Genomic DNA, 22,500 nt, shown 5'->3' on the forward strand with positions numbered 1-22,500 from the left:
GTAAAGCAGTGGACAGCCGTTCTTTGAACTTCATCACATACTCCAGCAGGTTGACGTCATCTTCCTCCGACAGCCAGCATTCCTTGAGTAACTTAAGGGGTCCTCTTACTTCATGGCCAAACAGTAGTTCAAAAGGTGAGAAGCCCAGTGATTCATTTGGAGATTCTCTTGCGGCAAACACAACGAATGGAAGACCTTTATCCCAGTCTTTCTGATGTTCCAAACAGTATTTCTTGAGCATCGATTTGAGTGTTTGATGATATCTCTCCAACGCTCCTTGGGTCTGGGGATGGTAAGCTGAAGACGTGATCTGGGTGATGCCCAACTCTTTCAGAGACTGCTTGAAAACGTTTGACATGAAATTACTTCCCCTGTCTGACTGTACCTCCTTGGGCAGACCAAACTTTGTGAAGAACCCTAGCATTTCCTTAACCACGTTCTTTGCTGAGATATTTCTAAGTGGAATGGCTTCAGGATAACGAGTAGCCATATCAATCAGGGTCAACACATAAGAAAGTCCTGAAGAAGTCTTAGGAAGAGGGCCCACAATATCCACCAACACATGGGTGAATGGCGCCTCAAAAGGAGGAATGGGAACTAGAGGTGCAACCTTTTCGGTCTGATTACACTTCCCCACAACCTGACAGGTGTGACAAGACTTACAATACCAGGAAACATCCCTGAAGATACCTGGCCAGTAGAAGTGTTTCAAAATGCGTGCCACAGTCTTCCTCACTCCAAGGTGTCCTGCCAAACTGGAATCATGAGCCACTCTAATGATATCCTGCCTACAAACACGAGGGATGACAACTTGATGTACAACCTCCCATTCACAGTCGGCTGATACTGTTGGGGGTCTCCACTTCCTCATAAGTACTCCTGACTTCATATAATAACAAGTAGAAGCACCAGCTGACTCTTCCTCACTGCAAGCAGATTTAGCTAGACCTTTCAACTCAGGGTCAGCAACCTGCAACTCAACCAACTCTTGACGAGACAAATTATCAACACTACGGGGTACTGCCTCATCTGGTGAGTGGTCCAAATTAGCAAGAAAAGTGTCAGCTAGGATAACATCATCATCATCATTATCCTCTAAATCACCAGTAACTTTAGACTTAGCCCTAGTGACAGCACATGCAGGGAACACATCAGGGACATCACAATCCTGGGACGCAGCCACTGGCTCACTAGACAACTGAGGAGCTGGACACACTTGACTTCCACCAATATCATTTCCAAGTAAGAAAGTTACACCTGACATTGGGAGTGTCTCAACCAACCCAACCATAACGGAACCATTAGCAAAACCAGACTCTAAATTCACTCTGCACAGAGGGACAGAGGAGTAATTATTTCCTACACCTTGTAAGATTACAGTTTCATCAGAGGAATTAACATTAGAGCCTAGAACACTGGTCAGCATAAGGGATTGGCAAGCACCTGTATCACGATATATTTTAACTGATTTCCTGTCATTATTGTCCAGAGGACTGACAAAACCATCAGACAGGAAATTAGCACATGAACTCTTGAGAGTCTCACCCACGTTACTGCTCAAAAGAGGAGCTCCATCATGAGAATTTAAGTTACCCCTCAAAGCAGGTTCAGTTAACTCAGTTAAGGAATTCTGGGAACTCTCAAGGGTGGACACTAGACCAATTGACTGAATATTTAAAGACTCCTTTTTGTTCACATCACGCTGTCTCCTGATACATTTCTCCATAGTATGACCAAGCTTACTACAATAAGTACATTTACTTTTCTGAAATCTAGAGGTGAAGCTGGTATTTACTTCCTGAGAAACATCATCTTTATTCTCTTTCCTGTTACCTGTACTCTGAGTAGAGGCAACTTACTTACTCTCAGCTTTCCCTTTTTCTTTAGAATATCTCTTGTGAGTGAGAACATATTCATCAGCTAAAACTGCAGCATCAGACAAATTATCTATTCTTTTCTCATCAAGATATAGGCTTACATCATTATTAACACACCTTTTGAAGTTCTCCAGCAAAATCATCTGCTTAAATTTACCAAAATCAGAATCCACATTCTTAGAATTCAACCACTGCTCTAACAGATCTTCTTTGATTTTTGCATACTCAACATGGGATTGCTTATCTTGCTTGTAAGTTGTCCTAAATTTTACTCTATAGGCTTCAGGAACGAGCTCATAGGCCTTAAGAATCAAGCTCTTAACTACATCATAATTATCAGATTGATCCTGAGGCAAAGATGCATAAGTTACTTGAGCTTTACCGGTGAGAACACTCTGAAGGAGTACTGGCCAATACTCCTTGGGCCAATAAAAACTGTAGCTACCCTCTCAAACAACTGAAAATACTTTGTTAAATCTGATTCATTAAAAGGAGGGACAAGTTTAACATTTTTAGCCACATCAAAATCATCAGAGCTAGATGATCCAGTTCCACCTTGTTTCATGCGATACTCATGGTCTGCCTGAATCCTTGCAAGTTCAACTTGTGCGTGAAACTCAGCCTCCTTAACACAAGCCTCCTTAGCCTGAGACTCAGCCTCCTTAGCACGTGCTTGAAATTCAGCTTCCTTCACACGAGCCTCCTGCAGGGCTAGCTGTAACTTAGCTAATTCAATCTGCGTTTGCTCATTTGGAGGAGTTACATTAAACAAGCTTTCATTAATCATGTCAACAATTTGATCTTTAGAATGATGAGAGCGAACAGCAATTCCCAATTGTTGAGCAACAAGCTTAAGTTCATTCTTTGTTCTGTTTTCTACATCACACACTGTTTGCACATTTGACAAAAAATCTTTGGTTTCATCAAGTGTAGTAATAGTAGACATCATGAATAAGTAACAGTCACAAAATATCAAGCAATATCCTTATGATAATATCCTGAATATCCTGATATGAGGTCGCCAAATTTATGTTACGGAACAGAGAAAGATAATGTACACTTTAAGTGAGAATACTTAATCACTACTGTCCCGTAAAGGTCCAGGTTCAAAATAAAAGAGTTAGGTAAAATTACAAGTTAAAGTTTAATGCTCAAACTAACAACAAAACATTCAGGACTCATAAGGATAATGTAATGGCAAAAACAGGTTAAATATATGGTTAACTGCAATAGCCTCTATTAACACGAAATTAGCAAGAGTAAATATATCTAAGTCAGCCCTGATAAAATGAAAATACACTGGGTAATGCTCAGTTAATGCAAGATAAATTATTACAGATACAAAATAATATTAAAACTGGCTGACAAAATGAATCCTACATAAATTACAAAAAAACCTCACTAGGCCTACAAATCAACACCTTATGCTACACAGTACAAGGAAAAAATGCAATAACAGTTATACTCAAATTACACAGCTGCTAGATGGTTGGAGACTTCCGGAGCACTCACAATAATAATAACGGTACAGGGGAGGACAGAGATGTGAACAAAATGAGGAGTAGATCTAAGTGGCAATGATGCAGAGACTGAGCTCATTATATAGGGGCCAGTAGAGCTTGATACAACTTGTAAGAAGGACGCGCAAATGAAGCCATGGGAACAAAGAGTTGACAATCCCGCTCTGAACAACAGAAAGAACGACTTACTCTACTATAACGGTAGAAGGGGGGGACTGAGGCAGAACACGCTCGTGATCAAACATGCAGCACACTGTACGTTAGAATTACACAAAGGATGATGAAATCATAGGCTATGTAACAATAGAGATATATATATATATATATATATATATATATATATATATATATATATATATATATTCATAACATGTGATTCATAGATATGCTGATATCCACATGGACTTAGGAAAAACAAAATATCACGAACACTTTCGTGTAATCACATCTTCAGGGGAGAGCAAAGTGAAGGAGGTGGAGTACACCTGTCATTTTTATACAGAAAGACGGTGGGGAAATTCCCGAGGGAGCTGACTAAATTGCTGACAACTAACCAATGTTCTAAACGTAATAACATAAGAAGAGAGGATACTGCAGTCGGCCCGTTGGCCCATGCTAGGCAACTCCTAAAGAGTACCTAAACTACTAGAATGAGGTAAGGAGAGCAAAGAAGAAGGCTCTCCCCCGCCGTCCTAACTTTCCAGCTGAAGCCGGCAGGAAAAAGTCAGAAGGAACTCCACGCAGTATGGAATGACTGGCGTGGACATTTTATAGGAAAGTGTGAAAGGAAAAAAGAGACTACCATAGCACGGTGAGTTAATATTGGCAAAAATCAATGTCTTTAAAATTACCAGTACTCAAATAGAAGACTTTTTTCTCGATAACATAAATATGTTTATTTTTTGTCTTACATGTAAACTACCTACTTCAATTTTGTGTTGAAATTTTGCAAAAAAAAAAACGCGTAAATTTATACAAACTAGGAAAATACTGAAAAATAAGAAAAGTCAGAAGACTAAACAAGAAGAAGAAATAAGGAGATCCCTGCTTGAACAAGAAGAATCTGATGATACTGCAGCATCAGTAGCTGAGAAAGATTGTGATTACTTGGCAGCTGAAGCTGAGGCTTATGGTGCTTCTGTTAAAACTGTGAAGAGAGCAAAATACAACACTGAAAACATAGCTAACATAGCTCTGGAAAGCCTCAGACACCACACTGTACTTTGAGAGACTGCAGAGATTGCTACTGCTGCGTGAATTGATGCAAGTCTCATCAGTGAGTTTGGTACTACTTTGGTTGTTGACTATAACAAGGTCAGAAGGGCTCAGGAGAGAATTATTGGAAAACTGATTATGACTTTTGATGAGGAGCTTAGGAAGAATGAAATTGATCACATGTATTTTCTATGATGCTCGTCGTGATGAGACCAAGGTAATGTTGGAAGCAAAAGACACTGGAAGAATCTATCCAGGTGCTGTAAAAGACGAACACTTTACAGTGTGTACGGAACTTCATGGTACATTTTTGTGGTACACTGTTCCTGATAAAGCTATTAAAGAGAAGACATTCTGAAATTACTGACGACAATTTGGAAGAATGGTTGGGGAACAGAGGAGCAGACAAGACTCTTCAAGCTACTGGGGGTGATTCATGCAATGTCAACAGTGGTTGGGAGGGAGGAATAATGTACTGTGTTGAAAACAAACCCCAGAAGAAATTTGTTTGGATAGATTGTGAATCTACACACTGATGAATTGGCACTGAGACGCCTAGCGATTGCTCTGGATGGGAAAACACTTAGTTGCAATAGGAGGACAGGACCTCAGGGGATAATGCTGAATGAAGCAACGGAGTTGGAGATTAAGCCTGATTTTATCAGAAGAGATCCCTATATCAGGGGTCAAATGGTCAGCTAAGATCTCATGGACAGAAACAAAAGAAAGAATTGATGTTTTTGATTAATTTTGTAAAACTGTGTTGAACATATACAAATTGGCAATTTCTTGATGACTTAAATAAGAAGGTTCAGCGTTATAGTACTACTGTTTATATTGCCAACTGTAATACTGGCACATTTCAATACAAAATTGACGTAGGTAAAGATTTTTAATCTATATTTTATAGACTAATTTAATTAACCAATACAAAAATGCAACATTTTATCACTAGTAGTTCTTGAATTTATACAAATCTTAATGTTTCCCCCCAAATTGACACACCCTACTATCATAGTGTAACCTGAAAAGGAAAAAGAATAAATTAGTACTGGTTATAAGATTTCTGTTTAGGTACACCTCTTATTTGTCATATGCTTATCTAGCCCACGCATGAAACTTTCTATGGAAGGGATAGCAACTAAACTACTAAATAGTTTATTTCACTCTACGAAGCTATTGCCAAACCAACTCCTACCTATTTCCTTACTAAAACGGAATTTATCCAGTTTGAAACCGTTAATTTTAGTCCTATCCTGTATACTTACCTTAACTACCTTGCTAATATCTCTCTTCTTTATCCCTTTCATCCATATAAACACCCCAGTTAAGTCTCCCCTTGCTCTATGCCTTTCCGGTGAGAGCAAATTTAATCTTTTTAGTCTGTAATCATGTGAAAGGTTCTGAACATAATGTACCATTTTCGTCATTCTTCTTTGTACATTTTCTAACGAATTTATATTCATTCTATAATACAGACAGCAAAACTGCATGGCGTATTCTAAATGTGGCCTTACTAATGCTAGATAAATTTCAATATTACTTTAGATTTCCTGTTGCTCACGCTTTGCAAAATAAATCCTAGAACCCTATTTGCTTTATTTCTAGCATTAATACACAATTGCCTTGGTCTGAAGTCTTTATCAACCCTAACTCCAAAATCTGTCTCACATTCCGCTTTATTAATTTCTTATCTCAGTTGTATTTAGTACCTCCAGTGGTCTCGCCCAAGTTAAGTACTTTACATTTTTCAACATTAATGTATATTTGCCGATTTTTAGACCATTTGCACAATGTATCGATTTTCTTTTGTAAGTTAATGTAATCGACATTTGAGTACATGATACGCCCTATTTATGTGTCATCAGCAAAGTTGCTAAGACCGCCAGTGATTCCTAAGTCTAGACTCTAGATCAGGGGTGGGGAACGTCCGGCCTCCGGGCCGTATAAGGCCCACAAGACCATTTGATCAGGCCCGCGAGGCAGTTCATAAATGCAATTTCATAAACTCATGAACGAATATATATATATATATATATATATATATATATATATATATATATATATATATATATATATATATATATATATATATATATATATATATATATATATATATATATATATATATGTATATATATATATATATATATATATATATATATATATATATATATATATATATATATATATATATATAGATATATATTGTACTGGACAACAGGTTACTTAAATTCAGTTAAATATCAACCAAATAAAATATCAACCAACAAGATGTTCAATTTAAGTTGATAATTTTGTATGGCCCGCGAATGATGTTAAAAATATCCTAATGGTCCTTAATAGGAGAAAGGTTCCCCACCCATGCTCTAGATCATATATATATATATATATATATATATATATATATATATATATATATATATATATATATATATATATATATATATATATATAAAACAGATAATAAGGGACCAAGTACTGATCCCTGCGGTACAATCAAAGACAAAAGTCGTGTCGTGAAATTTGGTGAAATAGCTGTTGAAAGACTATAGTTTTGCAGCGGTCTGCTTTGTGTTGAACGATCGGTTGGTAGCACTGACTTGAGTTGCCATTTGCTCAAGTTGACCAGCCTGTGGATGCCAGCATGTAATTTTTTTGCAACTTACCGAGACTAATCTACATAATTATTAAATCTTTCTGACTGCTGTTTATATTTAGTATTTATGAAGCATTTATGATCTTTTATTTTTATGACAACATTCTCAACGTTACAATTTAGCTATCTTAATATGTGTTCTGAAGTCAGTTCTCCATCTTTATTAACTGTAATTAGCTAGTCATGTTGATAATTATGACCTGGGACATTATTTAAGCATTGTAAAACAAAATATTCAACACATGGCAACAGAGTTATTCTATTATGATAACTGATTTTTTTCTTTTAGAATAGCCGGCAAACTGAATCCCACAGACGAGGTCGAACACATAAACCAGGCGACTTAAGTCTTCGCACAACTGTTCGTGTGCTTCATTCTAGGTGCACTTCGTTTCTTAAGGCGTAAGCACTGCTTGCGGGTGCTGCTTCCATCGTTGTGATTATTTCCTGGTCCTATAGTGTTGTGGTAAGACGAGGACGACCTGAATGATAACGGTTCTCCGTTGTTCTTTCCTCCTGAAATCCTAATCCACCTTTATATGGTTATGCCTATATCAAACGTTTGAGCTTTCTGTTCAGGATTCGTTTCCAGAAAATACAGGAAGATCATGCCACCTCATATTCCTATTAGTTGGATGCATGTTGCTTGACCTCTCCATACCATGGTATAGTAGGTCTGCTAGACGTTTTGTGGTAAGATGTAAGATGAAATGTCAGGTGATCATCGCCTAACCGTTGGCATTTCGTCTCTCATACGAAGTTCGGAATCAGCAGTTCTTGCGAGTCGATGTTAAGGCTTCGGAATTTCATGGGTTCATTCATACCGTCATCCCATCAGCAGCAGATATTAAGCTTGACGAAGTCAGGCTAGCCAACCACGAACATGTAGCTGTGGTAGAGCTTTCATAATGTTTCAAATGTTGCACTTAATCTTCGGACAAAACCGCGACAGGACTGTACATCGATAGACTGTAGTAACTAATCCTCAGTCTGACTTAGGACTTTTTATCAAAACTTTCTGCTTTCGTCCCTTCAGTCAGGATCCTACCCATTTTAAGATATAGCCATCTATACCATGTGTTCTAACCTTTATAACTAACCTTTCGTGTGTGACCCTATCATGGTTTTATTGAAATCCAGATAAATAATATCGCAAGCTTTATCGTCATTTACTGCCTCATAGACCTGCGACAAGAATAACTAAGTTTTTGAGGCAGGATCATTCTTGCCTGGACCCAGTCTTACTTTCATTTATAAGATAAAATCTATCTAGCCTAAGTGTTCTCTAATTTTATTTGCCAAAATAGACTAACATTTTTCCTAAGACTGTTTTTAGACTTATCGGACGATAATTCGACGGACATGATTGATCATCCTTTTCAAAAATGGGTACTACGTTTGCGGTTTTCCACGCCTCTGGAACATCTCCTAAACTCAATGAATCATTAAATAGCGTCATAAATAGCTGACATAATTCCTCGTTGGGCTATTTTTGAGGTTTTAACGTATTAACTTCTTTCAGTACGTCTTTCTTAATCATGGATATTTTACTAAGAATATTGTCCGCATTATCGTTGTAAATATTTGCTGGTTGAGGGACCAAGTCAAGACTTTCCTTGGTAAAGACTGATGCGAAATAATTATTTTAGGACAGAGCACATTTCTTTATCTTAAATTGTGATATTACCTGATTCTGTTCTAAGAGTATAACCCTATCTTTATTTTTCGTACGGTAGGTTTGACGAAAACCCTTGGGGTTTTCTTTCGATTATCTAGCAAATTAATTTCATATCCCTCTCTTCACTTCCCTACTCGAAATTGAGCACCAGTTTCGTAAGGGTTCCTGTCCACTTTTTATTTTTCTATACATTCCTTTCCTTTGGCCTATGAGAGATTTTAATCTGTTGTTTAACCATCTCGGTTCTGAATTATTCGTTCTAAACGTTTTTTAAGGGATACGAGTATATCTATCTTGGCCTCCGTGTATTATATTTACTAACTCATCATATTTCTTACTGACCAAACGGCTGCTTGGTACTGGACCTGAGGTAATCTCCGTCACCTGAACTACACTCCCACCTATGTCCCGTACCTCACCTATGACTTGAGCTTCTCCAGTGACCTGGTGCACATTTCTACCCATCTCCAGCCCCTCACCTATGACCTTAGGCTCCCCAGTGACCTGACTCTCCCTAAAGTAACCAGTCTTCCCATGGAATGCCGTTCTAAAATAAGCTCTTAATCCATCAAAATCTCCTAGACGAAAAGTAGGAACGGTTTACGGGTTTTCAGTAGAACAGACATCCCAAATAATAATGTCCAGAACAGTCCATCATCACCCTTAAACATACTTGGGGTTTCATTCTCTCGGGATTTATCTTGGAAAGATCATATTACATCTCTTGTAAAATCTGCTTCCAAGAGATTAGGTGTGCTAAGCCGACTCTATTCTTTCTTCACCCCTGCACAGTTACTGACTTTATGCACAGGTTTTATTCGCCCCTGTGTAGAGTACAACTCTCGTGTGTGGGGAGGCTCCCCACATACAGCTCTTCTCAATAGGGTGGAGTCAAAGGCTTTTCGTCTCATTTAATCTACTCCTGTTACTGGCTCCCTTCAAGCTCTGTTTTCGCCACACTGTTGCATCTTTATCTCTTTTCTGTCACTACATCAATGGTCACTGCTTCTCTGAACTGTCTGCTTGCATCCCTCCATCTCTACAATGGGTGCGTCTTGAAACAAACTCTCTTCCCTTTTCTGCCCAATTCTCTAATGCAAGAGTTAACCGTTACTCCCAGTCCTTCATTTATGCAACAGGTCAGCTCTGGAACTGTCTCCCTCTGTCTGTATTTCCTACTTCCTATGCTCTCCAGTCTTTCAAACGCAGTGTGTCCAGGCAACTCGAAATTAGCAGATCTTGAATTTGGCTCTCTTCTGTATTTTTTTTTTTTTCTTGGAAGGAACGGTTTTTGGGCTCCTGGCCTTTGGTTCCTTCTTCCTTTCATAGAAAAATAAATAAATTTATACTTAATTTCTTTTATATTCGCTTTTACGAAGTCATCCGCCAACTTCTAGATCTCTAATGACGATTTCTCTATCTGGTAAAATCAGATCTAGTATATTATTACCTCTAGTGGGCTCCCTAATATACTGATAAAGGAAATTATAAGTACTACCTCGAGAAATTCCTCTGACCGCATCCCGTCTGATTTCGCCAATCTAACCTTGGCAGGTTAAGATCCTCTACAATGATTTCTAAACTGGATTGTGACCGTTTCCTAATTTTCTCCCAAAGATATTTACTAACTGTTCAACTTAGTTTTGGAGATCTATAAATAGTTTCTAGGACTAATTTCTCCATGTTACTAATTTCAACCCAGACACTTTCTGTGTCCATGTTCAAACTAATATCGGGTTTATTGTAGCAGTTTAATGTACATTGTTACATAGCCTATGATTTCATCATCCTTTGTATAATTCTAACGTACAGTATGCTGCATGTTTGATCACGATTCGCCTCGTGGCTTCCATAGTGACCAGGCTTGCGTGTTCTACCTCACTCCCCCCTTCTCCCCCTTATAGTAGAGTAAGTCGTTCTTTCTGTTGTTCAGAGCAGGATTGTCAACTCTTTGTCCCCTATGGCTTCATTTGCGCGTCCTTCTTGCAAGTTGTATCAAGCTCTGCCGGCCCCTATATAATGAGCTAAGTCTCTGCATTATGGCCACTTAGATCTACTCCTCATTTTGTTCACATCTCTGTCCTCCCCTGTATAGTGTATTTTTGTGAATGCTCAGGAAGTCTCCAGCCATCTAGCTGCTGTTTAATTTGAGTATAAGTGTTGTTACCATTTTTCTTGTGCTGTATGGCCTAAGGTGTTAATTCGTAGGCATGGTAAGGTTTTTGTGATTCATGTAGAGTTTTTAATGTCAGCCATTATTAATAATATTTTGTATCTGTAATATTATATCTTGCTTTAACTGAGCATTATCCGGTTTTCTCATTTATCAGGGCTGACTTAGGTAAATTTGCTCTTGCTAAATTCATGTTAATAGAGGCTATTGCAGTTAACCATATATGTAACCTGTTTTGCCATTCCATTATCCTTATGAGTCCTGAATGTTTAGTTGTTAGTTTGAGCATTAAACTTTAACTTGTAATTTTACCTAAGTCTTTTGTTTTGAACCTGGAACTTTGCGGGACAGTAGTGATTTTAGCATTCTCACTTGAAGTGTCCATTATCTCTCTCTGTTCCGTAACATAAATTTGGCGACCTCTTATCAGGATATTCAGGATATTATCATAAGGATATTACTTGATATTTTGTGACTGTGATTTATTCATGATGTCTACTATTACTACTCTTGATGAAGCCAAAGATTTTTTGTCAAATGAGCAAACAGTGTGTGATGCAGAAAACAGAACAAAGAATGAACTTAAGCTTGTTGCTCAACAATTGGGAATTGCCGTTCGCTCTCATCAGTCTAAAGATCAAATTGTTGACATGATTAATAAAAGCTTGTTTAATGTAACTCCTCCAGATGAGCAAACGCAGATTGAAATAGCTATGTTACAGCTAGTCCTGCAGGAGGCTTGTGCTAAGGAGGCTGAGTTTCAGGCTCGTGCTAAGGAGGCTGAGGCTAAGGAGGCTGAGTCTCAGGCTCGTATTCAGGAGGCACAGGCACAGGCTCAGGCACAAATTGAACTTGCTAGGATTCAGGCAGACCATGAGTATCGCATGAAACAAGGTGGAACTGGATCATCAAGCTCTGATGATTTTGATGTGGCTAAAAATGTTAAACTTGTCCCTCCTTTTAATGAATCTGATTTAACAAAGTATTTTCAGTTGTTTGAGAGGGTAGCTACAGGTTTTAATTGGCCCAAAAAGTATTGGCCAGTACTCCTTCAGAGTGTTCTCACCGGTAAAGCTCAAGTAACTTATGCATCTTTGCCTCAGGATCAATCTGATAATTATGGTGTAGTTAAGAGTTTGATTCTTAAGGCCTATGAGCTTGTTCCTGAAGCCTATAGAGTAAAATTTAGGACAACTTATAAGCAAGATAAGCAATCCCATATTGAGTATGCAAAAATCAAAGAAAATCTGTTAGAGCAGTGGTTAAATTCTAAGAATGTAAATTCTGATTTTGATAAATTTAAGCAGATGATTTTGCTGGAGGACTTCAAAAGGTGTATTAATAATAATGAAAGCCTATATCTTGATGAGAAAAGAATAGATAATTTGTCTGATGCTGCAGTTTTAGCTGATGAATATGTTCTCACTCACAAGAGATATTCTAAAGAAAAAAGGAAAGCTGAGAGTAAGTAAGTTGCCTCTACTCAGAGTACAGGTAACAGGAAAGAGAATAAAGATGATGTTTCTCAGGAAGTAAATACCAGCTTCACCTCTAGATTTCAGAAAAGTAAATGTACTCATTGTAGTAAGCTTGGTCATACTATGGAGAAATGTTTCAGGAGACAGCGTGATGTGAACAAAAAGAAGTCTTTAAATATTCAGTCATTTGGTCTAGTGTCCACCCTTGAGAGTTCCCAGAATTCTTTAACCGAGTTAACTGAACCTGCTTTGAGGGGTAAATTAAATTCTCATGATGAAGCTCCTCTTTTGAGCAGTAATGTGGGTGACACTCTCAAGAGTTCATGTGCTAATTTCCTGTCTGATGGTTTTGTCAGTCCTCTGGACAGTAATGACAGGAAATCAGTTAAAATATATCGTGATACAGGTGCTTGCCAATCCCTTATGCTGACCAGTGTTCTAGGCTCTAATGTTAATTCCTCTGATGAAACTGTAATCTTACAAGGTGTAGGGAATAATTACTTCTCTGTCCCTCCGTGCAGAGTGAATTTAGAGTCTGGTTTTGTTAATGGTTCCGTTATGGTTGGGTTGGTTGAGACACTCCCAAGGTCAGGTGTAACTTTCTTACTTGGAAATGATATTGGTGGAAGTCAAGTGTGTCCAGCTCCTCAATTGTCTGGTGAACCGGTGACTGCGGCCCAGGATTGTGATATCCCTGATGTGTTCTCTGCATGTGCTGTCACTAGGGCTTAGTCTAAAGTTACTGGTGACTTAGAGGATAATGATGATGATGATGTTATCCTAGCTGACACTTTTCTTGCTAATTTGGACCACTCACCAGATGAGGCAGTACCCCGTAGTGTTGATAATTTGTCTCGTCAAGAGTTGGTTGAGTTGAAGGTCGCTGACCCTGAGTTGAAAGGTCTAGCTAACTCTGCTTGCAGTGAGGAAGAGTCAGCTGGTGCTTCTACTTGTTATTATATAAAGTCAGGAGTACTTATGAGAAAGTGGAGACCCTCAACAGCATCAGCCGACTGTGAATGGGAGGTTGTACATCAAGTTGTCATCCCTCGTGTTTGTAGGCAGGATATCGTTAGAGTGGCTCATGATTCCAGTTTGGCAGGACACCTTGGAATGAGGAAGACTGTGGCACGCATTTTGAAACACTTCTACTGGCCAGGTATCTTCAGAGATGTTTCCTGGTATTGTAAGTCTTGTCACACCTGTCAAGTTGTGGGGAAGTGTAATCAGACCGAAAAGGTTGCACCTCTAGTTCCCGTTCCTCCTTTTGAGGCGCCATTCACCCGTGTGTTGGTGGATATTGTGGGCCCTCTTCCTAAGACTTCTTCAGGATTTTCTTATGTGTTGACCCTGATTGATATGGCTACTCGTTATCCTGAAGCCATTCCACTTAGAAATATCTCAGCAAAGAACGTGGTTAAGGAAATGCTAGGGTTCTTCACAAAGTATGGACTGCCCAAGGAGGTATCATCAGACCGGGGAAGTAATTTCATGTCAAATGTTTTCAAGCAGTCTCTGAAAGAGTTGGGCATCACCCAGATCACGTCTTCAGCTTACCATCCTCAGACCCAAGGAGTGTTGGAGAGATATCATCAAACACTCAAATCGATGCTTAGGAAATACTATTTGGAACATCAGAAAGACTGGGATAAAGGTCTTCCATTCGTTGTGTTTGCCGCAAGAGAATCTCCAAATGAATCACTGGGCTTCTCACCCTTTGAACTACTGTTTGGCCATGAAGTAAGAGGACCCCTTAAGCTACTCAAGGAATGCTGGCTGTCGGAGGAAGATGACGTCAACCTGCTGGAGTATGTGATGAAGTTCAAAGAACGGCTGTCCACTGCTTTACAGCTGGCGAGAGAGAATTTAGGAGCTGCTCAGGAGAAGATGAAGACTTGGTATGATAAGAAGTCCAGGTTACGCCACTTTCAGCCAGGAGATCAGGTTTTGATTCTGCTACCAGTGCATGGGCAACCTCTTCAAGCCAAGTTTAGTGGTCCTTCTTTCGTGGAGAAGAAACTCAGTGATGTCAACTATGTCATTGCCACACCAGATCGTACAAAGAACAAGCAACTTTGTCACATCAACATGCTAAAGTTATATCACAGGCAGGACGAAAATAACCCAGTCTGCACTGTAGCTGTTCCACCCGAGTCTGCAAGTGAAGCTCTCCCATGCAGTATGAGCCTGAGTGATAGTTTGGGGAAGAATCCTGATATCATGAATGATCTCCAGACTAAGCTTTCTCATCTAGCTCCCGAGGAAAGGTAGGAGTTTTCGGCATCACTGCAGGAGTACCCGCAAGTGTTCCGTGCCACTCCAGGAAGAACCACTGTGTTGATGCATGATGTCGATGTTGGAGCTGCAAAGCCAATTAAACTGCTTCCTTACCGTGTGAACCCAGTGAAAGTTCCTCTCATCAAGAAGGAGCTTGGCTACCTGTTGGACCACAAGATGATTGAGCCCTGTCAGAGGGAGTGGAGTTCTCCTGTCACTCTAGTCCCTAAGCCAGGGGGGTCACAGCGGCTTAGCATCGACTACAGACGTGTTAATCAGATAACCAAAACAGACACTTACCCTCTCCCTCGCGTGGAAGATTGCATAGACAAGATCGGAAAGGCTAGGTACATAAGTAAGTTTGATTTGTTAAAGGGATATTAGCAAGTACCTATGACTGAACGTGCTAGGGAGATCTCATGTTTTCTAACACTAGGAAAGACTTTTGCATGTTCTGTAATGCCATATGGTATGAAGATGCACCAGCCACTTTTTAGAAGCTCATGAATGTTGTAACAGAGGGTTTGGCAGGGTGTGTTGTCTATATTGATGATATATTAATCTTCAGTGACAACTGGAAAGATCACCTATGCCATGTCAGTAAATTTCTTGAGCGTTTGGTTCAGGCTAATCTTGTAGCTAATTTATCAAAGTGTGAGTTTGGTCAAGCTAAAGTTCAGTACCTTGGGTATGTAATTGGTGATGGACATATTGCACCACCAGGAGCTAAGGTTCAGGTTATAAGTGATCTTCCCAGACCTAAAAGTAGGAAAGAGCTACAAAGATTTTTGGGAATGGTAGGTTATTACAGGAGATTTGTTCTTAACTTTTCAATTCTTGTATCACCACTTACAGACCTACTGAAAAAGAGAGTTAAATTTGTCTGGACCGATAACTGTGAATCCTCTTTCAGTAAACTTAAAGCTATCCTATTAAGTCAACCAGTGCTCGCTACTCCAAATTTTGCTAAGCCTATTAAGATGGCTGTTGACGCAAGTGATACAGGAGCTGGGGCTGTTTTGCTGCAAGAGGATGATCAAGGTATTGAACACCCTGTATCTTATTACAGTAAGAAGTTCACTCCACCTCAAAAGAACTACTCAACTATTGAGAAAGAGCTTTTGGCCTTGATTTTGGGTTTACAGCATTTTTCATTTTGTTTGTGTTCTGGTTTTGACCCCATAGTCATTTATACCGATCATAACCCACTGAAATTCCTTAGTAAGTTTAAAGATAAAAATCAGAGATTGACAAGATGGAGTCTACTTCTTCAGGAGTATTCATTAGACATACAACATGTCAAGGGGAAAGAAAATGTTATTGCAGATTGCTTATCTAGACTTTCGACAGATTGTTTTAGAGGAATAAGAAATTTCCTTTGTAAATTTCTTTTTCTTTGTGGGGAGGTGTTACACAGCCTATGATTTCATCATCCTTTGTATAATTCTAACGTACAGTATGCTGCATGTTTGATCACGATTCGCCTCGTGGCTTCCATAGTGACCAGGCTTGCATGTTCTACCTCACTCCCCCCTTCTACCCCTTATAGTAGAGTAAGTCGTTCTTTCTGTTGTTCAGAGCAGGATTGTCAACTCTTTGTCCCCTATGGCTTCATTTGCACGTCCTTCTTACAAGTTGTATGAAGCTCTGCCGGCCCCTATATAATGAGCTCAGTCTCTACATTATGGCCACTTAGATCTACTCCTCATTTTGTTCACATCTCTGTCCTCCCCTGTATAGTGTATTTTTGTTAGTGCTCAGGAAGTCTCCAACCATCTAGCTGCTGTTTAATTTGAGTATAAGTGTTGTTACCATTTTTCTTGTGCTGTATGGCCTAAGGTGTTAATTCGTAGGCATAGTAAGGTTTTTGTGTTTCATGTAGAGTTTTTAATGTCAGCAAATATTAATAATATTTTGTATCTGTAATACTATATCTTGCTTTAACTGAGCATTATCCGGATTTCTCATTTATCAGGGCTGACTTAGATAAATATTCATTCATTCATTCATTGTCAGATGCCATGTATCCCAAACGGGGTGGCCAAGAGTTTAAAGTTAATTGTTTTACAGGGAGGGGCACTAATCCTCCACCAACCCCACTTGACACGTAGGGATGCCAACAGCATCTGGTGTTCCCAGGCGGTCACCCATCCAAGTACTAACCAGACCCAACGTTGCTTAACTTCGCTGATCGGACGGGAAGCGGTGTACTCAACGTGGTATGGAAATTCATGTTAATAGAGACTATTGCAGTTAACCATATATGTAGCCTATTTTGCCATTCCATTATCCTTATGAGTCCTGAATGTTTAGTTGTTAGTTTGAGCATTAAACTTTAACTTGTAATTTTACCTAAGTCTTTTATTTTGAACCTGGAACTTTACGGGACAGTAGTGATTTTAGTATTCTCACTTGAAGTGTTCATTATCTCTCTCTGTTCCGTAACATAAATTTGGCGACCTCTTATCAGGATATTCAGGATATTATCATAAGGATATTGCTTGATATTTTGTGACTGTGATTTATTCATGATGTCTACTATTTCTACTCTTGATGAAGCCAAAGATTTTTTGTCAAATGAGCAAACAGTGTGTGATGTAGAAAACAGAACAAAGAATGAACTTAAGCTTGTTGCTCAACAATTGGGAATTGCTGTTCGCTCTCATCAGTCTAAAGATCAAATTGTTGACATGATTAATAGAAGCTTGTTTAATGTAACTCCTCCAGATGAGCAAACGCAGATTGAAATAGCTATGTTACAGCTAGTCCTGCAGGAGGCTCGTGCTAAGGAGGCTGAGGCTAAGGAGGCTGAGTCTCAGGCTCGTATTCAGGAGGCACAGGCACATGCTCAGGCACAAATTGAACATGCTAGGATTCAGGCAGACCATGAGTATCGCATGAAACAAGGTGGAACTGGATCATCTAGCTCTGATGATTTTGATGTGGCTAAAAATGTTAAACTTGTCCCTCCTTTTAATCAATCTGATTTAACAAAGTATTTTCAGTTGTTCGAGAGGGTAGCTACAGGTTTTAATTGGCCCAAATAGTATTGGCCAGTACTCCTTCAGAGTGTTCTCACCGGTAAAGCTCAAGTAACTTATGCATCTTTGCCTCAGGATCAATCTGATAATTATGGTGTAGTTAAGAGTTTGATTCTTAAGGCCTATGAGCTTGTTCCTGAAGCCTATAGAGTAAAATTTAGGACAACTTATAAGCAAGATAAGCAATCCCATGTTGAGTATGCAAAAATCAAAGAAGATCTGTTAGAGCAGTGGTTAAATTCTAAGAATGTAAATTCTGATTTTGATAAATTTAAGCAGATGATTTTGCTGGAGGACTTCAAAAGGTGTATTAACAAAGATGTAAGCCTATATCTTGATGAGAAAAGAATAGATAATTTGTCTGATGCTGCAGTTTTAGCTGATGAATATGTTCTCACTCACAAGAGATATTCTAAAGAAAAAAGGAAAGCTGAGAGTAAGTAAGTTGCCTCTACTCAGAGTACAGGTAACAGGAGAGAGAATAAAGATGATGTTTCTCAGGAAGTAAATACCAGCTGCACCTCTAGATTTCAGAAAAGTTAATGTACTTATTGTAGTAAGCTTGGTCATACTACGGAGAAATGTTTCAGGAGACAGCGTGATGTGAACAAAAAGAAGTCTTTAAATATTCAGTCATTTGGTCTAGTGTCCACCCTTGAGAGTTCCCAGAATTCTTTAACCGAGTTAACTGAACCTGCTTTGAGGGGTAAATTAAATTCTCATGATGAAGCTTCTCTTTTGAGCAGTAATAGGGGTGACACTCTCAAGAGTTAATGCGCTAATTTCCTGTCTGATGGTTTTGTCAGTCCTCTGGACAGTAATGACAGGAAATCAGTTAAAATATATCGTGATACAGGTGCTTGCCAATCCCTTATGCTGACCAGTGTTCTAGGCTCTAATGTTAATTCCTCTGATGAAACTGTAATCTTACAAGGTGTAGGGAATAATTACTTCTCTGTCCCTCCGTGCAGAGTGAATTTAGAGTCTGGTTTTGTTAATGGTTCCGTTATGGTTGGGTTGGTTGAGACACTCCCAATGTCAGGTGTAACTTTCTTACTTGGAAATGATATTGGTGGAAGTCAAGTGTGTCCAGCTCCTCAATTGTCTGGTGAACCGGTGACTGCGGCACAGGATTGTGATATCCCTGATGTGTTCTCTGCATGTGCTGTCACTAGGGCTAAGTCTAAAGTTACTGGTGACTTAGAGGATAATGATGATGATGATGTTATCCTAGCTGACACTTTTCTTGCTAATTTGGACCACTCACCAGATGAGGCAGTACCCCGTAGTGTTGATAATTTGTCTCGTCAAGAGTTGGTTGAGTTGAAGGTCGCTGACCCTGAGTTGAAAGGTCTAGCTAACTCTGCTTGCAGTGAGGAAGAGTCAGCTGGTGCTTCTACTTGTTATTATATAAAGTCAGGAGTACTTATGAGAAAGTGGAGACCCCCAACAGCATCAGCCGACTGTGAATGGGAGGTTGTACATCAAGTTGTCATCCCTCGTGTTTGTAGGCAGGATATCGTTAGAGTGGCTCATGATTCCAGTTTGGCAGGACACCTTGGAATGAGGAAGACTGTGGCACGCATTTTGAAACACTTCTACTGGCCAGGTATCTTCAGAGATGTTTCCTGGTATTGTAAGTCTTGTCACACCTGTCAAGTTGTGGGGAAGTGTAATCAGACCGAAAAGGTTGCACCTCTAGTTCCCGTTCCTCCTTTTGAGGTGCCATTCACCCGTGTGTTGGTGGATATTGTGGGCCCTCTTCCTAAGACTTCTTCAGGATTTTCTTATGTGCTGACCCTGATTGATATGGCTACTCGTTATCCTGAAGCCATTCCACTTAGAAATATCTCAGCAAAGAACGTGGTTAACGAAATGCTAGGGTTCTTCACAAAGTTTGGTCTGCCCAAGGAGGTATCATCAGACCAGGGAAGTAATTTCATGTCAAATGTTTTCAAGCAGTCTCTGAAAGAGTTGGGCATCACGCAGATCACGTCTTCAGCTTACCATCCTCAGACCCAAGGAGCGTTGGAGAGATATCATCAAACACTCAAATCGATACTCAGGAAATACTGTTTGGAACATCAGAAAGACTGGGATAAAGGTCTTCCATTCGCTGTATTTGCCGCAAGAGAATCTCCAAATGAATCACTGGGCTTCTCACCCTTTGAACTACTGTTTGGCCATGAAGTAAGGGGACCCCTTAAGCTACTCAAGGAATGCTGGCTGTAGGAGGAAGATGACGTCAACCTGCTGGAGTATGTGATGAAGTTCAAAGAACGGCTGTCCACTGCTTTACGGCTGGCGAGAGAGAATTTAGGAGCTGCTCAGGAGAAGATGAAGACTTGGTATGATAAGAAGTCCAGGTTACGCCACTTTCAGCCAGGAGATCAGGTTTTGATTCTGCTACCAGTGCATGGGCAACCTCTTCAAGCCAAGTTTAGTGGTCCTTATTTCGTGGAGAAGAAACTCAGTGATGTCAACTATGTCATCGCCAGGGCTGACCAGGCTTGCATGTTGTCACATCAACATGCTAAAGTTATATCACAGGCAGGACGAAAATAACCCAGTCTGCACTGCAGCTGTTCCACCCGAGTCTGCAAGTGAAGCTCTCCCATGCAGTATGAGCCTGAGTGATAGTTTGGGGAAGAATCCTGATATCATGAATGATCTCCAGACTAAGCTTTCTCATCTAGCTCCCGAGGAAAGGTAGGAGTTTTCGGCATCACTGCAGGAGTACCCGCAGGTGTTCCGTGCCACTCCAGGAAGAACCACTGTGTTGATGCATGATGTCGATGTTGGAGATGCAAAGCCAATTAAACTGCTTCCTTACCGTGTGAACCCAGTGAAAGTTCCTCTCATCAAGAAGGAGCTTGGCTACCTGTTGGACCACAAGATGATTGAGCCCTGTCAGAGGGAGTGGAGTTCTCCTGTCACTCTAGTCCCTAAGCCAGGGGGGTCACAGCGGCTTAGCATCGACTACAGACGTGTTAATCAGATAACCAAAACAGACATTTACCCTCTCCCTCGCGTGGAAGATTGCATAGACAAGATCGGAAAGGCTATGTACATAAGTAAGTTTGAGTTGTTAAAGGGATATTGGCAAGTACCTATGACTGAACGTGCTAGGGAGATCTCATGTTTTGTAACACTAGGAAAGACTTTTGCATGTTCTGTAATGCCATATGGTATGAAGATGCACCAGCCACTTTTCAGAAGCTCATGAATGTTGTAACAGAGGGTTTGGCAGGGTGTGTTGTTTATATTGATGATATATTAATCTTCAGTGACAACTGGAAAGATCACCTATGCCATGTCAGTAAATTTCTTGAGCGTTTGATTCAGGCTAATCTTTTAGCTAATTTATCAAAGTGTGAGTTTGGTCAAGCTAAAGTTCAGTACCTTGGGTACGTAATTGGTGATGGACATGTTGCACCACCAGGAGCTAAGGTTCAAGTTATAAGTGATCTTCCCAGACCTAAAAGTAGGAAAGAGCTACAAAGATTTTTGGGAATGGTAGGTTATTACAGGAGATTTGTTCTTAACTTTTCAATTCTTGTATCACCACTTACAGACCTACTGAAAAAGAGAGTTAAATTTGTCTGGACCGATAACTGTGAATCCTCTTTCAGTAAACTTAAAGCTATCCTATTAAGTCAGCCAGTGCTCGCTACTCCAAATTTTGCTAAGCCTTTTAAGATGGCTGTTGACGCAAGTGATACAGGAGCTGGGGCTGTTTTGCTGCAAGAGGATGATCAGGGTATTGAACACCCTGTATCTTATTACAGTGAGAAGTTCACTCCACCTCAAAAGAACTACTCAACTATTGAGAAAGAGCTTTTGGCCTTGATTTTGGGTTTACAGCATTTTTCATTTTGTTTGTGTTCTTGTTTTGACCCCATAGTCATTTATACCGATCATAACCCACTGAAATTCCTTAGTAAGTTTAAAGATAAAAATCAGAGATTGACAAGATGGAGTCTACTTCTTCAGGAGTATTCATTAGACATACAACATGTCAAGGGGAAAGAAAATGTTATTGCAGATTGCTTATCTAGACTTCAGACAGATTGTTTTAGAGGAATAAGAAATTTCCTTTGTAAATTTCTTTTTCTTTGTGGGGAGGTGTTACATAGCCTATGATTTCATCATCCTTTGTATAATTCTAACGTACAGTATGCTGCATGTTTGATCACGATTCGCCTCGTGGCTTCCATAGTGACCAGGCTTGCATGTTCTACCTCACTCCCCCCTTCTACCCCTTATAGTAGAGTAAGTCGTTCTTTCTGTTGTTCAGAGCAGGATTGTCAACTCTTTGTCCCCTATGGCTTCATTTGCGCGTCCTTCTTACAAGTTGTATCAAGCTCTGCCGGCCCCTATATAATGAGCTCAGTCTCTGCATTATGGCCACATAGATCTACTCATTTTGTTCACATCTCTGTCCTCCCCTGTATAGTGTATTTTTGTTAGTGCTCAGGAAGTCTCCAGCCATCTAGCTGCTGTTTAATTTGAGTATAAGTGTTGTTACCATTTTTCTTGTGCTGTATGGCCTAAGGTGTTAATTCGTAGGCATGGTAAAGTT

The 22,500-nt window shown here is 39.7% G+C and overlaps 1 protein-coding gene and 1 pseudogene across 1 annotated transcript in view; both read right to left on the bottom strand.

Annotated features, from left to right (window-relative positions):
* LOC145390620 (zwei Ig domain protein zig-8-like) overlaps positions 1–22,500 on the bottom strand; it is a 404,864-nt gene that overhangs the window by 163,319 nt on the left and 219,045 nt on the right. The gene's annotated exons all lie outside the window — the stretch shown is intronic.
* LOC145390835 (5S ribosomal RNA) lies at positions 16,992–17,110 on the bottom strand (annotated as a pseudogene).

The sequence above is a fragment of the Coenobita brevimanus genome, chromosome 15 (genome assembly GCF_032717465.1).
Source record: "Coenobita brevimanus isolate Jiangsu-jjx chromosome 15, ASM3271746v2, whole genome shotgun sequence".
NCBI classification, from domain to species: Eukaryota; Metazoa; Arthropoda; class Malacostraca; order Decapoda; family Coenobitidae; genus Coenobita; species Coenobita brevimanus.